The following is a 19,252-nucleotide window of genomic DNA, read 5'->3' as shown; positions in this document are numbered from 1 at the left end:
ATTTTCAAAGACTTTACATAATCATGATAAAATAACTAGTTTCAGACGATGAACTCTTTTTCTTGATTATTACATCAAGAAAAGAAAGATCAGATAAAATATTAAGTTAATCTTGTTATAATTTTTATTTTACGAGGTTGTTATAATTATTTGCATTGTTAAAATTATATGTTAGAACTTTTCAGTTAAGTAATTACTGAAAGTATTTTACAAAATATGTATTTTATTAATACTTTAAAAAATAGTTGCATCTTGTATTTATTACTCCCATCTGTTAAGTTATAATTTAAATCTCTCAGAAAAAAAAATTTCTACAGATTTTTGGACATTTTTCTTAACTTCAAAATGTTTCGATGTGTTAATGCTTTAAAATTAATATTATTGACAGTTAAAGGTTATTTTCTAAAAAAATAATAGTATCTTAAATTTTGCCATTCCTGTAAGATACTTTTTAACTTATTTTATGTATAAATAGTTTAAGGAGTAAAACATACATTTATTGTATGAGCATCAGTTTTAATGGAACTGAAGAACAATGTACAGCAGGAAACTATTTTCTATATCTATATAAAATCACCTGTGCATGGAATTATTGATCCGGAAATCCAAGGCCCAGAAGTGTTAAGAAATCATCAATCACATTCATGTATTAAATTTCTTCATAGTAGTTTAACAATTGAGTGACATTATAAAATATGCTGCTTGTAAGATTTGAATCAATCAAACTGATTGTTATAACATCTTTGTCAACCCTGTTTGCACTTTCTGATCTTTCAGCAAATAAATTTCTTGTGACCTAAAAGAAAAACCTCCTAAATTTATGAGTAAAAATTCAATGCATATTTGCGCAAAATGCAAATGGTTAAAATTCACCAAACAAAACTAATTCAATTTTCGATTCTCCACTTTTAATAATCTTTCTGTTCAATCGAATCTGTATCTTTTCCCTTTTTTCCCCTCAAAAAATTACAAATGATATTTATGCGAACTATTCCATTGTGGCAGAATATTGTACTATACACAATGCTTAATGGTTAGTTGTCGAGAGTTTAGAATTACTATACAGCTACTGATATGATTCATTTTTTATTTTGCTCAAAGTAATTTTTAAATTTAACTGCTTACAAAGAATTTTTCAAAGAAGTGAACGTTTGAAATATTATAATTTAGTGTAAGAAGTTCTATGTATGTTCATGTTAAAAATTTTCTGTAGTTCACTCTTATTTTTTATACGATTATTTATATTCCAATATATCTTTTAATGAAATATCTATGGCAGGTATTGCCCTATAAAGATTAAGATATAAAACATTTAAATATGTTTATTCTAAATTACATATTTTCTGAACTAAATTGTCAGATTTTTTTACGGAATATTTTAATTTTTCAATGCTCTATCATTTATTAAAGTTCTTCATTTTTAATATATTTTTTTCATCTATGTGAATGCATTTGAAACTAAACTAAAAGTGTTTCAGAGTAATATTTGAAAGGAGAGGTCTAAATATATTCTAGAATTAAAAAGCCTTTAAGTTAATCATACTACGTCATCAGGTGAAAAATATATTCTCAAGCAGGCAACCTAAGATATTCTTCAGGCGATAAATTTAGAATTTTGTCTGAAAGATACATCTTAACGGGATCTGCAAATTTTCATTAACGCTTAGCGAGACAGAAAAGCGTAAATTGCAATTGACTGGTAACTATGGCAACGAATGAGTGGAATAGTATCTAAATCTAGATATTAGAAAACTGAATTCATGGTCTCCCAATTCAAAATAGGATAATCATTTGCCGCTGAGATATCCCTAGTTAAAATTTTTGATGGTTTTCCATTGATGGACCAACATAATGTTGATGGTAACCATCAATAATTCCATCAAGAACCATTATATTTTTTTGATGGTAACCAACAATTAGTAAGAATTCGGATCGATTTATGACGGTCCAACATAAGAATAGCTGGTCCAACATGAACAACACACCATCAACTTGATTTGTTCATGTTGAATCTTCACGAATTTCCATCATAGTGTCGTAGAAATCCAATGTTGGAACGATCATGAATAACCGTCATCCCGCAATGAAGAAATTCGGGATGTTTCAACATAATTTTTGATGGTCCAACATAAAAAACAAAGCAAATTGTTCTGATGGACCAACAAGAATTCCCATTAAACCAGCATGAACCACCACAGATCATCATGGATTGTTGGTTCATGAGAGTCAAACTTCTCTTGATGGTTAATCATCATAGTATTAAAGTAGCATTTTCCATCATGGAAATTTGCACTGAGTGGAAAAAGTCACTGATTAGTTGAATTATTTTAAAGATTGTAGCCTTCCATCTACAGCTTTGCATATTTGTTAAGAATAAGCTTTTAGTTCTTGTTGAAACTAATCATTAATAGGAGACTTTGCGAATTTGTATTTGCTTAAGCCGTTGGAGTAAAAATTGCACCAATTAAAATTCAGCTGTACTTTGGAATTTGATAAGTGCAATGTTTACACGAGTTCGGTTTATCACAATATAAAGAAAATTTGAAATAAAAAAATGCCTTTTTTGAGAAAAACTATTTCTTTCAGTATTAAAAAAAAGTAATATTGTGGACTTTTTATTAATTTTTGAGGCCCCCCAGAAAGTGTGGAAAGTTTACAAATTTATTTATTTATTTCATAAAAGTTTATTTTGTTTTATGATTTAAACTACAAATTTCAAAAACGGAAAATTTTAAGAAATTTATAAATTTGTGAAGGAGAGATTTAAGTTTGGTTATGGTAAAAAGTTTTTAAGATTTTATATCAATTTTCAATTTATGTAAGCTTATTTCTTTTTTTACCAAGTCGTTTGAAACCTCAACTAAATAATTTATTTTGCGAATTGATAAATTTGTTTCGATTAGGAGCAACATAGATTTAGTTTAGTATAAATTCAAGAAGAAATAAATAAAAAATAAAAACAGCTTATAATAAAATTTAAAGTGATGCAATTAATAATATTCTTTTCTCATCATGACTTTGATTAAAATAATTTTTGTAAATAAAAAAATAAATAAGTAAGTAAAGAATAAACGAATAAAAACGAGTTTTATTGTTTAATTACTTTCATTATAAAATTACTTTTATTATAAAATTACTTTAATTTCAATAACTAGATTTTACTTAGATGACTTAGATTTTAAAATAATTAAAATATGCAAAACTCTAACTGAAAAACTCCCTTCGCTCCAAAATTATAAAATGATTTTAATAATTTTAAATATGAATTTTTTTTAAAAATTGATGCACACAGAAAGTGTACGTTTTCACCACTCTTAATATATTAGTTAAAAGTTCTTATAAAAATCTAAGAAATTAATTATTGGAAATTAGTATATAATCGAGAAAAAAAAACGAAGACTTTATAAAATAATAAATTATTAAAGAAGTAAGCTAGTTTGAAAATGTTGAAACCTGTTAGATTTCCAGAAAAATATACACTTTCTAAGAATTTAAGTTAGTATATTTTAAAACTACTTCAAAATTTCCAGCATGGATTCTAACTGGTTTCGAAATTTCCATCATATTTGAAAACTGGTATCAAAATTTCCAGTACAATATTATACTGGTTTCACACTTTCCTGTATATTTGAAAACTGGTATTAAAATTTCCAGTATGCTACATACTGGTTTTAAAATTTCTAGCGTGGCGTCATACTAGTTTTAAACTTTCCAGTATGGGGCTATACTGGTTTTAAAATTTCCCGTATGGTGCCATACCAGGTTTTAAAATTTCCAGTAAAGTTTCATACCAGGTTTTAAATTTCTGGTATAGTCATACTGATTCTGGTATCATTGTTACTGGTTTTTGATACTGGTTTTGTGAATTTTTTCCAATAGGGAGGCGATAATCAGGCCCTGATTTTAGGCTAGGATTTTGTATTGTTGCTGAAAGGAGACTAAATAAAGCCCTCAGATATGATGGCTCAGCCGATAGAGCGTTCACCTACTAAAATGAACCGGACCCGAATCCCAGTGACAGCTGTATGATATATCTGCACTCGGCCCACAATGACTTCAGTGCTGACGTAAAATATCCTCAGTGGCAGACGGATCACGGGTTAGTTCCCTTTTCATCAGGCTAACCGTGGGGGTTTTTCTTCATGTCACGCAAATACGGGTTTGTTTCATCAAAAAGTCCTACACGAGGGTAAATTTCTCCCAATACTTGATCCAGGAGTTCCCTTGTCTTCTGTATTGGGTTCAAAATTACAAGGCTACGGAGTTGAACATCAGTAGTCGTAAACCCGTGAATTGGGTCGGCTGTTTAACGACGGTTAAAAAAAATTATGCTAAGAAATTTAAGACAAAAATATTAAATGCAAGCGCTTAGCAACTAAAAATTGAAATTCACCTGAAAAAATAGGCCTTATTTTGATTCCTTGTTCATTTATTTAATCTTTTTCTTGGGCACTAATAAAGTTTAAATTTTTAAGAGGCCTGGTTGTTAGGGTCATGTCCAAGAGGTCATGGATTTGATCCTTCCGGTGAGTTCCATTCCGATCCGATGAGTGCTACCTTTGATAACTCGGAAACAAGTTTACTCTATGACGATCCAATTTCGCCTCTATTTATTTCAAACTTGCACAAGATTCGTAAAGTTCTTAAAAGAGTTAAAAAGTGATAGGAAAATAAAGTGTATCTTAAAAACGTTTTATTCGCCAGCACACTTAATTATTTAAATAAATATATCTAGTCTCGAAATGAGCAACAACTAATTTTTTAATTTTAAGAAAAAAATTGATAGAAATAAATGCGTGCTTGTCACCTGTTCAGCATTTTTTTTTCTTTTGTAATTAACTCACTTTGTCCTATAGCGTCTCTTTAACACTAGATTTATGGGACGCGTCATTTTGACGCATTTCGAATTTTATAAGGAAAATTACAAAACCCGGTTGCATTTTTATTTATTCTATTTTTGTTGTTTCTAATGTCACTTGCCTCACGGACAAGCTTGCTCGGTGAAACCGAGCAAATTTAAGGCAGAGTGTGCGCTTCTTGTTTTTCAGTGGCGCCATCTATGGCCTAGAATTCGACTTCTGCCACACCATACGTCGCAACCGTTTATAGGGCGGACCCATTCATACAACCATTCATTCATCCACAGATCGTAATTTTGACTTGAATCGGAGAACGATCGATCTCCAATCCAGTACCCCCAGAGGTATTGATTTGTTATGGGAACATGGAGGACTTTTGCGACTCAACAGATTTAACGTGCATCAGTCACTTAACGATAAATAGTCTTCGACCGGCGGGATTCGAACCCGCGAACTCTCGGACATGAGCCCAGCGCCCTACCGACCAGGCTATCTCGGCCTGCATTTTTATTTTATCTCTGGTAATGACTTTTATCCATTGATTGAGGTAAATATATATTGAAGTCTATTTTCTTCAAAAGTGTTGAAATATTGAAATTCTCTTTGTGGTATAACTATCTCGACGGATATGCGTCAATTTGACCTTCGATCGTAATTTAGACAAAATTTTGAGTAAACATGCAAACACCACATTAATAATAAATAGGAATGTACCAACAGTATTTCGATCCGTTATCTCAAATGAAACAAGCGATAAACAACTGTTGCCGATGAGCAATAATAGGAAGAACAAACGCAGAATGTCAATTGATGTTAGATTTTGAAGGTTTCAGTTTCTTAGTTCGAGTATTGAAAAATAAAATACTGGAATATTTCATAAATATATATCTCATATTTTAATTTTTTTTCTTATAGTAAATATGTACAATGCCTTCTATGTTTAAGAGATACCAACTGCTCCGGACACGCCTAAAAAATTATTTTTTAAAAAATCGGTAAATAACTACTAAGTAAAATTTGCAAATACAAAGAGGTGAATTATATAAGCATGCGAATTATTTAGAAATAGTGGTGGATAAAAATCTACTTAATTGAATTTATAAAACCAAGAGTCACAATTGATAAACTACCACTTTAAAATATATATTTGCTGTCCAGAGCAAGTAGGCATCTTCAGTAAGTGCTGTTATATATATTCGTTCATGCGTCAAATTGACGCGTGTTCGTAGAGATGGGTATATAAGAAGCGTCCGTAAACCTAGTGCTAAAAGAACAGTTCTTTTTTGAAAAAAGGTGTTGAACATTTGATTTATTGCTAAGATTTATCTTGCAGAAACAAGGAAGCTCGGTCTACCATAATACAATATAAATAAGTATGAAGCAAGTCATATTACCTTTATAAAGTTTAAGTCAGTGACTCCCTAAATGGTCTCTATCGACCCTCAGGGGTCAACGACAACCTGCAAGGGGTTCATGTCAAATGGGAAAAAAAATGGGGGTCAACGATAGTGGATCACATATGAGCAGGTCGTGACTTTTAATTTTGGTCTCTATCAGTGTAGAAGGGCTCGGAGAGTTCGTTTTGCAACTTAACTTTGCACTTTAGAGAATTCTTAGTGTTGCCTTTGTCAAGTTAATAAGCTTCAGGGGAATACCAAATTCCTCCATTGCTTCCATACTACTTACTTCGTTTGATACTGTCGTATGCTGCCTTAAAGTTTATAAAAAGATGGAAAGTCTCAATACTAACCAAAATATAACAAAATATATACCAAATATAAATATGAAATACTTTTTTCTTTGATATTTTTTTTTCTGTTATTCAATAGATGACGCCACAATAGAAAAAATTAATGTTACGAAATATAAACAATAAATGTTTTTTTTCTTGATATTTTGCTTCGTTTGTTATTCAATAGATGTCGCCCCAATGGAAAATATTAATATACTACAAAATATCAGTAAAAAATACTTTTTCCTGGTATTTTGCTTCCTTTATTATTCAATAGATGCCGCCACAATAGAAAATATAATACTGCAAAATATTAATATTACAAAATACAAATAATAAATATTTTTTCATGATATTTTGCTTCGTTTGTTATTCAATAGATGTCTCCACAATAGAAAATATTTTTATTACACAAAATAAATAATAAATATTTTTTCATAATATTTTGCTTCATTTGTTATCCAATAGATGCCGCCACAATAGAAAATAAAATATTACAAAAATATTAATATTACAAAATATTAATATTACAAAATATTAATATTACAAAATATTAATATTACAAAATATTAATATTACAAAATATAAATAATAAATATTTTTTTCTTTGATATTTTATTTTCCCTGTTATTCAATAGATGCCGCCACAATAGAAAATAAAATATTACAAAAATATTAATATTACAAAATATTAATGTTATAAAATATCAATATTGCAAAATATAAATAATAAATATTTTTTCTTAATATTTTGCTTCCTTTGTTATTTAATAGATGACGCCACAATAGAAATTATTAATGCTACAAATTATATATATGATATTTTGCTTCATTTGTTATTCAACAGATGTCGCCACAATAGAAAATATCAATATTACAAAATATAAATAATAAAAGTTATATTTTTTTCTTGATATTTTGCTTCATTTGTTATTCAATAGATGTCACCACAATCGAAAATATTTATATTAAAAAATATAAATTCCTCTTCTTCTTGGGCACTACAGCCCATGACAAGTCAAGGCCGACCCAAGTTTTTGCCATCTTGATCTAATCTGTACCATGGCCTTCCAGTTAGTTATTCCTGTTATCTTTTTTGTCCCTCCCAACTGCGTCCAGCCACCTAGTCAGTGGACGACCCCTTTTCAAGGCTTCAGATCTATAAGGGTGTCCCAGCCATCGATTGCGATTGGTCTTAATAACACGAACTATGTCTGGTTTTTTTATACTTATTATATAACTCATGATTGTAAAGGGTGCGCCATTTGCTATTCTCATAGACTGCACCAAAAATTCTTCTAAGTGTTCCTCTCTCAAAAATCAGCAATTTGTTCTCCTCGTTTTTATTAAAAATCCAGCACTCACCGCCATATAGAATCACAGGCCGTTTTGCATAGGCTAATTTTTGTCTTTTGTTTAAGAAATTTACTTTTCAGTTGGCTTTTTAAATCAAAGTAGCACTCGTTTGCCATTGCTAAACGGCTATCGATTTCGGTATTAACATCATTTTTGTAGGTTACAGTAGTCTCAGGATGTTTAAATTTATCAACAGCTTCAAATTCATAATCATTCAAGGATATTGCCTTTGTGAGCCCTCTGTTTATATCCATTTATTTAGTTTTGTCAGGATTAATGGTTAGTCCCATTTCATAAGCTGCTACTTCAAGAGCTTTGAAGTTCTCCACCACTGATTGTCTAGATCTTCCTATAATATCAAGAGCACCTGCATAAGCAAGAATTTGCGTAGATCCCTGAAAAATAGTGCCTCTTACATTGATTCCAGATGCTCTGATTACTTTTTTAAGTGCGATAATAAATAGAAAGCAGGTAAGTGCATCTCCCTGCCTCAGGCCTCTATCAGTGTAGAAGGGCTCGGAGAGTTCGTTTTGCAACTTAACTTTGCACTTGAGAGTATTCTTAGTGTTGCCATTGTCAAGTTAATAAGCTTCAGGGAAATACCAAATTCCTATATTGCTTCATACTACTTATTTTGTTTGATACCGTCGTATTCTGCCTTAAAGTGAATGAAAAGATGGAAGTATCAATACTAACCAAAATATAACAAAATATATACCAAATATAAATAATAAATATTTTTTTCTTTGATATTTTGTTTTCCCTGTTATTCAATAGATGGCGCCACAATAGAAAATATTAATACAAAATATAAATAATAAATATTTTTTTCTTGATATTTTGCTTCGTTTGTTATTCAATAGATGTCGCCCCAATGGAAAATATTAATACTACAAAATATCAATAAAAAATATTTTTTCTTGGTATTTTGCTTCTTTTATTATTCAATATATTAATGCCGCCACAATAGAAAATATAATACTACAAAATATTAATATTACAAAATACAAATAATAAATATTTTTTCATGATATTTTCCTTCGTTTGTTATTCAATAGATGTCGCCACAATAATAGAAAATATTTTTATTACACAAAATAAATAATAAATATTTTTTCATGATATTTTGCTTCATTTGTTATTCAATAGATGTCGCCACAATAGAAAATATTTTTATTACACAAAATAAATAATAAATATTTTTTCATAATATTTTGCTTCATTTGTTAGCCAATAGATGCCGCCACAATAGAAAGTAAAATATTACAAAAATATTAATATTACAAAATATTAATGTTACAAAATATTAATATTACAAAATATAAGTAATAAATATATTTTTCTTTGATATTTTGTTTCCCCTGTTTTTCAATAGATGTCGCCACAATTGAAAATATTAATATTATGAAATATGAATAATAAATATTTTTGTCTTGATATTTCGCTTCCTTTGTTATCCAATAGATGTCGCCACAATAGAATATAAAATATTACAAAAATATTAATATTACAAAATATTAATGTTACAAAATATTAATATTGCAAAATATAAATAATAAATATTTTTTCTTAATATTTTGCTTCCTCTGTTATTTAATAGATGTCGCCACAATAGAAATTATTAATGTTACAAATTATATATATGATATTTTGCTTCATTTGTTATTCAACAGATGTCGCCACAATAGAAAGTAAAATATTACAAAAATATTAATATTACAAAATATTAACGTTACAAAATATTAATATTACAAAATATAAATAATAAATATTTTTTTCTTAATATTTTGCTGTCTTTGTTATTTAATAGATGTCGCCACAATAGAAAATATTAATGTTACAAATTATAAATAATAAATGTTTTTTTCTTGATATTTTGCTTCGTTTGTTATTCAATAGATGTCGCCCCAGTGGAAAATATTAATACTGCAAAATACAAATAATAAAAGTTATATTTTTTCTTGATATTTTGCTTCATTTGTTATTCAATAGATGTCACCACAATCGAAAATATTTATATTAAAAAATATAAATTCCTCTTCTTCTTGGGCACTACAGCCCATGACATGTCAAGGCCGACCCAATAAGTTTTTGCATCTTGATCTATTCTGTACCATGGCCTTCCAGTTAGTTATTCCTATTATCTTTAGGTCCCTCCCAACTGCGTCCAGCCACCTAGTCAGTGGACGACCACTTTTTCTTGTACCTTCTGGTTTAAAAAAGTTATTTTTCAAGTCTTCAGATCTGTAAAGGTGTCCCAGTCATCGATTGCGATTGGCCGTAATAGCATGAACTATGTGTGGTTTTTTATACTTTTTATGTAACTCATGATTGTAAAGGGTGCGCCATTTGCTATTCTCATAGACTGCACCAAAAATTCTTCTAAGTATCCCTTTCTCAAAAATCAGCAATTTGTTCTCCTCATTATTATTAAAAATCCAGCACTCACCGCCATATAGGATCACAGGCCGTAGGACTGTTTTGCATATGTTAATGTTTGTCTTTTGTTTAAGAAACTTACTTTTTAGTTGGCCTTTTAAAACAAAGTAGCACTTATTTGACATTGCTAAGCGACTATAGATTTCGGTATTTATGTCATTTTTGCAGGTTACAGTAGTCCTAAGATATTGAAATTCATCAACAGCTTAAAATCCATTGTCATTCACATGCAAGGGTAGGCATTGCCTTAGTGAGCCCTCTGTTTATCTCCATGTATTTAGTTTTGTCAGGATTTATGGTTAGTCACATTTCACTAGCTGATACTTCAAGCGTTTTGAAGTTCTTCGCAACTGATTGTCTAGATCAGTGATTCCCAAAATGGTCTATATAGATGAAAAAGGTGTCCCAAGATAGTGGATCGCTTATGAGCAGCTCGAGTCTTTTAATTTTGACATTTCATGAATGGAATAATCAACATACACTGAATGTACCTATTTACTTACATTATACTACCTTATGATACAAAGACATCTGTCTACATAATTTATAAAAGTAGTTATGAAGTAAAAATTTTATTAAAATTTAAGTTATCATTATAGGGAATAATTATAAACTAGTAGTTGCCTGCAGCTCTCCCCGCATACGTTTTTATTTTCTCTGCGTGTAAAGTTTTATTTTGTAACTAAAAGTATTTTTCCGCGGTAAATCGTAGCCTAACCTGTGTCAACTCTTTAGCTAGCTAGACTTCCAACTTTATCTGCACGCAAGATCACGGACAAAAAAAAAATCAATATCCGAAACTGAAAAACATGACAAGGGGTCTGCGAGACAAAAAAGTTCAGGAACCACTGCTTTAAGTGATACGTAAGAGAAAAAAAATATTCACTTGGTATACAGATCTGCCGACTTTCTACGCTTTTGGTAAAAATTTATTCTAGTAGTGGCTAAGTAAATGCTCAAAGTTATTATTTTTTATTCATTTAAACATATTTTCGGCACCACTACACATAAATGATTCAAAAGTTCATATACAACACCATATTTTTCCAGACCGACTCAATCTTGAGTTCACGCCCTATCAACCAGGCTATCCCGGCCAAATTTATTAGTTTATTTTATAACAGTCATTGCAAAGCCGACCTAATTTCGAGTTTACGACTACTAATATTCAACTCCGTGGCCTTGTAATTTTGAACCGAATCCAGAAGACAAGGGAACTGCTAGATTTATACCCACAGGTATTTATTTGTTATGAGAATTTGGAGGACTTTGTGACCCCGACAGTTTTAACATGCCCCAGTCACCATTTTATACATGGGTATTCTTCTGCCGGTTGGATTCAAACTCCCACTCTGACCAGCACGAGTCCAACGCCCTATTAACCAGGCCAAATTTATTAGTATATTTTATAAGAGTCATTGCACAACCGACCCGATTGCGAGTTAACGACTACTAATATTCAACTCCGTGGCCTTGCAATTTTGAACCAAATCCGGAAGACAAGGGAACTGCTATATTTGTACCCAGAGGTATTTATTTGTTACGAGAATTTGGAGGACTTTGGGACCCCGACAGTTTTAACATGCACCAGTCACCATTTTATACATGGGTATTCTTCTGCCGGTTGGATTCAAACTCCCACTCTCACTAACACGAGTCCAAGCCCAAATTTATTAGTATATTTTATAACACTCATTGCACAACCGACCCGATCACGAGTTAACGACTACTAATATTCAACTCCGTGGCCTTGTAATTTTGAACCGAATCCAGAAGACAAGTGAACTGCTAGATTTGTACCCAGAGGTATTGATTTGTTATGAGAATTTGGAGGACTTTGTGACCCCGACAGTTTTAACATACACCAGTCACCATTTTATACATGGGTATTCTTCTGCCGGTTGGATTCAAACTCCTACTCTCACTAACACAAGTCCAAGGCCAAATTTATTAGTATATTTTATAACAGTCATTGCACAACCGACCCGAATGCGAGTTAACGACTACTAATATTCAACTCCGTGACCTTGTAATTTTGAACCGAATCCAGAAGACAAGGGAACTGCTTGATTTGTACCCAGAGGTATTTATTTATTATGAGAATTTGGAGGACTTTGTGACCCCGACATATTTAACATGCACCAGTCACCATTTTATACATGGGTATTCTTCTGCCGGTTGGACTTAAGCTCCCACTCTCACAAACACGAGTTCAACGCCCTATTAACCAGGCCAAATTTATTAGTATATTTTATAACAGTCATTGCACAACCGACCCGATTGCAAGTTAACGACTACTAGTATTCAACTCCGTGGCCTTGTAATTTTGAACCGAATCCAGAAGACAAGGGAACTGCTATATTTGTACCCAGAGGTATTTATTTGTTATGAGAATTTGGAGGACTTTGTGACCCCGGCAGTTTTAACATGCACCAGTCACCATTTTATACATGGGTATTCTTCTGCCGGTAGGATTCAAGCTCCCTCTCTCACCAACACGAGTCCAACGCCCTATTAACCAGGCCAAATTTATCAGATTATTTTATAACAGTCATTGCACAACCGGCCCGATTGCGAGTTAACGACTACTAATATTCAACTCCGTGGCCTTGTAATTTTGAACCGAATCCAGAAGACAAGGGAACTGCTATATTTGTACTCAGAGGTATTTATTTGTTATGTGAATTTGGAGGACTTTGTGACCCCGGCAGTTTTAACATGCACCAGTCACCATTTTATACATGGGTATTCTTCTGCCGGTTGGATTCAAACTCCCACTCTCACTAACACGAGTCCAAGGCCAAATTTATTAGTATATTTTATAACAGTCATTGCACAACCGACCCGATTGCGAGTTAACGACTACTAATATTCAACTCCGTGGCCTTGTAATTTTCAACCGTATCCAGGAGACAAGTGAACTGCTAGATTTGTACCCAGAGGTATTTATTTGTTACTAGAATTTGGAGGACTTTGTGACCCCGACATTTATAATATGCCCCAGTCACCATTTTATACATTGGTATTCTTCTGCCGGTTGGATTCAAACTCCCACTCTCACCAACACGCCCTATTAACCAGGCCAAATTTATTAGTATATTTTATAACAGTCATTGCACAACCGACCCGATTACGAGTTAACGACTACTAATATTCAACTCCGTGGCCTTGTAATTTTGAACCGAATCCAGAACACAAGTGAACTGCCAGATTTGTACCCAGATGTATTGATTTGTTATGAGAATTTGGAGGACTTTGTGACCCGACAGATATAATACTACAAAATATTAATATTACAAAATACAAATAATAAATATTTTTTCATGATATTTTGCTTCGTTTGTTATTCAATAGATGCCGCCACAATAGAAAGTAAAATATTACAAAAATATAAATATTACAAAATATTAATGTTACAAAATATTAATATTACAAAATATAAGTAATAAATATATTTTTCTTTGATATTTTGTTTTCCCTGTTTTTCAATAGATGTCGCCACAATTGAAAATATTAATATTATGAAATATGAATAATAAATATTTTTGTCTTGATATTTCGCTTCCTTTGTTATCCAATAGATGCCCGACAGTTTTAACATACACCAGTCACCATTTTATACATGGGTATTCTTCTGCCGGTTGGATTCAAACTCCCACTGTAACTAACACAAGTCCAAGGCCAAATTTATTAGTATATTTTATAACAGTCATTGCACAACCGACCCGATTGCGAGTTAACGACTACTAATATTCAACTCCGTGGCCTTGTAATTTTGAACCGAATCCAAAAGACAAGGGAACTGCTACATTTGTACCCAGAGGTATTTATTTGTTATGAGAACTTAGAGGACTTTGTGATCCCGACAGTTTTAACGTGCACCAGTCACCATTTTATACATGGGTATTCTTCTGCCGGTTGGATTCAAACTCCCACTCTCACCAACACGAGTTCAACGCCCTATTAACCAGGCCAAATTTATTAGTATATTTTATAACAGTCATTGCACAACCGACCCGATTGCGAGTTAACGACTACTAATATTCAACTCCGTGACCTTGTAATTTTGAACCGAATCCAGAAGACAAGGGAACTGCTAGATTTGTACCCAGAGGTATTTATTTGTTATTAGATTTTGGAGGACTTTGCGACCCCGACATATTTAACATGCACCAGTCACCATTTTATACATGGGTATTCTTCTGCCGGTAGGATTTAAACTCCCACTCTTACCAACACGAGTTCAACGCCCTATTAACCAGGCCAAATTTATTAGTATATTTTATAACAGTCATTGCACAACCGACCCGATTGCGAGTTAACGACTACTAATATTCAACTCCGTGACCTTGTAATTTTGAACCGAATCCAGAAGACAAGGGAACTGCTAGATTTGTACCCAGAGGTATTTATTTGTTATTAGATTTTGGAGGACTTTGTGACCCCGACATATTTAACATGCACCAGTCACCATTTTATACATGGGTATTCTTCTGCCGGTTGGATTTAAACTCCCACTCTCACCAACACGAGTTCAACGCCCTATTAACCAGGCCAAATTTATTAGTATATTTTATAACAATCATTGCACAACCGACCCGATTGCGAGTTAACGACTACTAATATTCAACTCCGTGACCTTGTAATTTTGAACCGAATCCAGAAGACAAGGAAACTGCTAGATTCGTACCCAGAGGTATTTATTTGTTATTAGATTTTGGAGGACTTTGTGACCCCGACATATTTAACATGCATCAGTCACCATTTTATACATGGGTATTATTCAGCCGGTTGGATTCAAACTCCCACTCTCACCAGCACGAGTCCAACGCCCTATTAACCAGGCGAAATTTATTAGTATATTTTATAACAGTCATTGCACAACCGACCCGATTGCGAGTTAACGACTACTAATATTCAACTCCGTGGCCTTGTAATTTTGAACCGAATCCAGAAGACAAGGGAACTGCTAGATTTGTACCCAGAGGTATTTATTTGTTATGAGAATTTGGAGGACTTTGTGACCCCGACAGTTTTAACATGCACCGGTCACCATTTTATTCATGGGTATTCTTCTTCCGCTTGGATTCAAACTCCCACTCTCACCAGCACGAGTCCAACGCCCTATTTAGGCCAAATTTATTAGTTTATTTTATAACAGTCATTGCACAACCGACCCGATTGCGAGTTAACGACTACTAATATTCAACTCCGTGGCCTTGTAATTTTGAACCGAATCCAGAAGACAAGGGAACTGCTAGATTTATACCCAGAGGAATTTATTTGTTATGAGAATTTGAAGGACTTTGTGACCCCGACAGTTTCAACATGCACCGGTCACCATTTTATACATGGGTATTCTTCTGCCGGTTGGATTTAAACTCCCACTCTCACCAACACGAGTTCAACGCCCTATTAACCAGGCCAAATTTATTAGTATATTTTATAACAGTCATTGCACAACCGACCCGATTGCGAGTTAACGACTACTAATATTCAACTCCGTGGCCTTGTAATTTTGAACCGAATCCAGAAGACAAGGGAACTGCCAGATTTGTACCCAGAAGCATTTATTTGTTATGAGAATTTGGAGGACTTTGTGACCCCGACAGTTTTAACATGCACCAGTCACCATTTTATACATGGGTATTCTTCTGCCGGTTGGATTCAAACTCCCACTCTCACCAACACGAGTCCAACGCCCTATTAACCAGACCAAATTTATTAGTATATTTTATAACAGTCATTGCACAACCGACCCGATTGCGAGTTAACGACTACTAATATTCAACTCCGTGGCCTTGTAATTTTGAACCGAATCCAGAAGACAAGGGAACTACTAGATCTGTACCCAGAGGTATTTATTTGTTATGAGAATTTGGAGGACTTTGTGACCCCGACAGTTTTAACATGCACCGGTCACCATTTTATACATGGGTATTTTTCTGCCGGTTGGATTCAAACTCCCACTCTGACCATCACGAGTTCAACGCCCTATTAACCAGGCCAAATTTATTAGTATATTTTATAACAGTCATTGCACAACCGACCCGATTGCGAGTTAACGACTACTAATATTCAACTCCGTGGCCTTGTAATTTTGAACCGAATCCAGAAGACAAGGGAACTGCCAGATTTGTACCCAGAAGCATTTATTTGTTATGAGAATTTGGAGGACTTTGTGACCCCGACAGTTTTAACATGCACCAGTCACCATTTTATACATGGGTATTCTTCCGCCGGTTGGATTCAAACTCCCACTCTCACCTACACGAGTCCAACGCCCTATTAACCAGACCAAATTTATTAGTATATTTTATAACAGTTATTGCACAACCGACCCGATTGCGAGTTAACGACTACTAATATTCAACTCCGTGGCCTTGTAATTTTGAACCGAATCCAGAAGACAGGGGAACTGCTAGATTTGTACCCAGAGGTATTAATTTGTTATGAGAATTTGGAAGACTTTGTGACCCCGACAGTTTCAACATGCACCAATCACCATATAATACATGGGTATTCTTCTGCCGGTTGGATTCAAACTCCCATTCTCACGAACACGAGTCCAACGCCCTATTAACCAGGCCAAATTTATTAGTTTATTTTATAACAGTCATTGCACAGCCGACCCAATTTCGAGTTTACGACTACTAATATTCAACTCCTTGACCTTGTCATTTTAAACGCAATCCAGCAGTCCCTGGAGCAGGTGAGGGTCGTTACATTAATACTGTTTGTTAAAATCAAAAGAAAATTTCGTAAGCTGATATTATTTAATTGATGTTTATATTGAAAATATTTTTTCATTATTTTTGCTTTCCTTTTAATTATTTGAAGTACATTTGATAAATTTTAGTGCAAGAATTTTTTTTTCATTATTTATGTAAATTTTTGTCTTATAAGGGTTTATTAAAGGGTCTATTAAATATCAGAGAGAATAAATGTCATGCGTGTTTGAAGTATTAGCTCTGCTCTTGATGGTGTATAGTGGCTAGGATGTGAAAGAGCGACTGTCCCGGGCATCCAGCCAAAACGAGCATTCAACATATCAATGGAACACACTAAAGCTTTATATCAATTAGTTTTAGATAATTACAATTGTAGAATAATTATCTTATTATAGAATGAAATGTTTTAAAAGACAAATATTTGTTAATGTTTAACATTTAATAAACGAAAAAACAGAACCAATATTGAAATCTAAAGAGTTTATTATTTTTAATTACTGATAAAGTTTGTGATAGAAAAAAAAATTAAAACCTGATAGATTTCAGAATTTTAGAAACAACTTCTATTTATACTATTACAATCAAATAGGTTTCGATGTCTTTTATCCCGGTCTCATCAGTGATTCAGCATATTTCGATAACATTTTTGTTTTGTTCTTACTTAATATTAATTTGTTTGCGACAGTTAATTTGTATACCTCTTTTACTACATTTTGGAGGAATTTAAAAATATGATATTGAGGATTTTAACTGAAATGAAATTTGCTTTTTTTGTATGCCTCTTTTATTACGTCATCATCACACCCACACGCAACTGTCTACTCTAAATAATGCTATATAGAATGCGATAGCAAAACAAACGTGTGCAGTTATTTAAATTCTTATTCAAAAGTATTAGTTAAATTTTTTTCTTTTTTTTGAACTGACAATTTCTGTACTTTTTTAGATATTTTGAAGTGCTATTTAAAACCCTGCATATCACATGAAAGCATTAAATACATCATTTGTACAATTTTAAAGTAAAATAAAAGGGAATTCTGATCCTTAAAAACAAATATTAAATAGTCTGATGATCGAATGATGGGGCAAAAAAAAAAACTTTTTTACCTTTAAATTATTTACATATAAATAATTTATTATAAATAATTTATTGATACTCAAATTGCTTGAAAGATGATATGTTTCCTACTAATGACAACGAAGTTTTTTGTTTTATTCAGTCATTTATTTATATTTATTATGTCCGACAATGTAAAAAAGAAAAAAAAAATGCATTTTGGGCTTCTGAGGGCCCCAACTCCGAATAAAAAAGAGGGGAGGGGGAAGTAGGATCTGGGGCCCTTCTCATCTCGGGGCACCAAGCAACAGCTTATTTAGCTTATACGTAAATCCGGCCTTGGATACAGTGAAGAGTAATCACATCTAAAAGTGACCTCTTTTTTAGAAGCAAGATACTGCTCAGAATACTTACGCATAACCCTTCTTCTTCACCCAGATTGTCACAGTGACGTCATAAAGAGTCATAAATATCACAGCAGTCACAGGTATGACCGTTCTGAAATGTTTCTCAGAGGCCATAAGGTGACTGATGATTAGAGCCCGGAAGTTCAGGCAAAATGCCATAAATGCCCTTTTCTGCCTTTTTTAAACGTTTTCTTCTGAAAATGCCTTTTTCGTTCCTTTTGTTCATAAATGCCTATTTCTGTCTAATTTAAAATTTTTCTGCAAAGCTTTTTGTGCTTTTGACCGAGCATAAACGCAAAATGAAGAAATTTTGAAGTACAGAAATGGTTGACTGTCACCCGACGTATTGTAATGCATTTATAGAGATTAGGACTTTATTCCTCTTATCTTATTAATATTTTCTCTCCGTCTCTTCGTCGTGGCGTCAGAAAACGTGGCGTCACCTTCGCCCGATGCGTTTTGCAAGGAGAGAGAGAAAGGGAGTGAAAAGATTGGAGTTATTTTTACTTACAGTCAATAGAATTTATTCTTACTTATGGCCCATATAGCCTACACCATCGAATAACTCGTATGCTCTCTTATCTACAAAACGAATTCACCAAGCTGGTTGAGCACATTGTAGCAGGAGCACGAAAAAGTTTTCTAGTACTACTAGTTATTTCTAAAATGCC

This window comes from Parasteatoda tepidariorum, unplaced genomic scaffold, assembly GCF_982258835.1.
Source record: "Parasteatoda tepidariorum strain Cologne lab strain unplaced genomic scaffold, Ptep-v5.0 scaffold_34, whole genome shotgun sequence".
NCBI classification, from domain to species: domain Eukaryota; kingdom Metazoa; phylum Arthropoda; class Arachnida; order Araneae; family Theridiidae; genus Parasteatoda; species Parasteatoda tepidariorum.
Note: the sequence above shows the minus strand (reverse complement) of the source record.